Source organism: Cupressus sempervirens, chromosome 1 (assembly GCF_028749045.1).
Source record: "Cupressus sempervirens isolate cs-2001-9-10 chromosome 1, ASM2874904v1, whole genome shotgun sequence".
NCBI lineage: Eukaryota > Viridiplantae > Streptophyta > Pinopsida > Cupressales > Cupressaceae > Cupressus > Cupressus sempervirens.
In genome coordinates, this window is record NC_143118.1 from 795937267 (window position 1) to 795939439 (window position 2173).

The window sequence follows — 2173 nt, forward strand, 5'->3', positions numbered from 1 at the left end:
CAAAATTTGGCCTTAGATTCCAATTTTCCAAAATTGTTCATCCAATTGTCACTCGATAAACATTACATTTACTTGGGCAACATATAGCTCAGTTTAAAAAGGACTTGCTCGAGCAATAATATAGTCACTCGATGAATACAATCTCCCTTCATTAATCTTGTAACTCAGTTAAGCTTGTATTTCTTCAATACATTGCAAAAATACATGATTTTAAAACAATCAAACCAATATTACATAATCATAGTCCAACTCATTCAAGTGCCCATTGTATACCTTACATATCAACTATGTCTTCATCATACTTTCTTCAAATCCTCTTCATCAATCTAATCCTCTTCATCAATCTAATGATATGTTACTTTCCTGAGTTATCATAATGTCTAGCCAACTAAGACTTTGACATAAATAAAACTATAACAACTAATCTGACTCTTTTGCATACATTCATTTCATCATCACCTAACAATCTCTGACTATCAATCACAATATCAATTGGGGCTAACAGCTTGAACCCTTCCATTTTAAGCAATGGTCTCTTTGTTGAGAATGTCATTTGTGGGCCTTTCAAAATTAGTGCTTTCCAACAAAAGTTGAGAATATGGAGCAAAACTTTGGTTTTTGAAAAAAATCCTCCTACGTATCTATTTTATATTATTTTTAAAATTTTCCCACATTCATCTGAATTTTGACAAATGTGTCAATCATTTTTTGTTTCTCATAATCAAAATTCTAATGAACATAGACAAGAATTTTTAAAAATATAAATTGCCATGTAAAATCTAACAAAAAAAGTAGACAGTTTGTCATAAATATTTGTCAAAACACTACCCCATTGTTAATGATTTATAGAATTTTTGTGTCAATGTTCGATGAATAAAAATAAATGCATGCATTATTATCTTTACCATCCATCATTTTTCATAATCTTTACTATCCAATCTCCTTGAATCACATAGCTCCATTTCTATACTAATTGCAAGGCAATAGTCTCTCAAGGATTGGAACCTCATAGTCAATATCAAATGTTGGTCTCAAAATCAAACCTATTGATTGACCAATGCAAAAACAAATATAAACAATGCTACAGGTGGCCTATTCTCATACACTACATGAACAAAAGGTTATATTTCTAGTGCAAGGATGGACATACCATGATTCTCTCATCTAACAGTTTGAGCATATCCAAACTCTTAGTGTGTAACAAGAGGCCTTTGTGAGACTTTCTTTGATTATTTGATTTTAGACACACTTTCGTCTTGGATTCAATTGTAGGTGAAAATTAAGCATCAATTGAAGGTTTTAATTTGTTTATTTTAGTTTTTCATTTGAATTCTATGTTGTCTTGATCACAACTTCAACATAACATTGTTACAATAACTTTTAGGATAGTGAGTATTGTGGATTTGACAAAAAGTAAATATGATGATTCTTACTATTGGCATTCTTAATAGCCCCTACACATAAAGATCTTTTTTATGTATTTTTTAAGAGTAAATTGTATGATTATAATATAATTTAATTTTAAAAAATTAAATGAATAGAAATCAGTAACACATTTTATATAAAGTTAAATTTTAGATTTGGTTTTATAAGTTCTTATAGAACAAAAACCCTTTAAAGTTTTGATCCAAAAACGATCAAAGAACGTTGAAAATCAGTGTTTGAGAGATTATTTATTCTATAAGAAATTCTTGAATTACATTTAGATGAAAATATACAAATATGTAGAAGAAATATTTGCAAGTGGTCAATTCAATGTGTTTGAATGCATGCAAGCTCATCATGATGAAAGCATACATAATTTACAACTTTAATCATGGGATAATTCATGAGAGGTAGGGGAAAAAAACATGATTAAAAACTCATCCAAGGAGTTAAATCAACTCTCCTTCAAACTTTTTGTGTGCAAGTGTTTCATTTTGTCTTAGTCTCATTTGCCAATCTTTTAACATAAACAAATTGTTTGAGGTATGAACTAGTAAATTTTACCACCATTGGGGTTCATTAAATTGGGTGCAATTAAGAGAATGGTGGAAGATAAGTTTTCGTGGAGGCCCTTCAATGCATCAATATTGTATAAACTAATCTTGATAGTGGATTACGTAGCTATATTTGTTTGCAGTGGATTTCTCAAATGGAAATCTCTTGAATATCAATTCTCTTAAATTCAGCA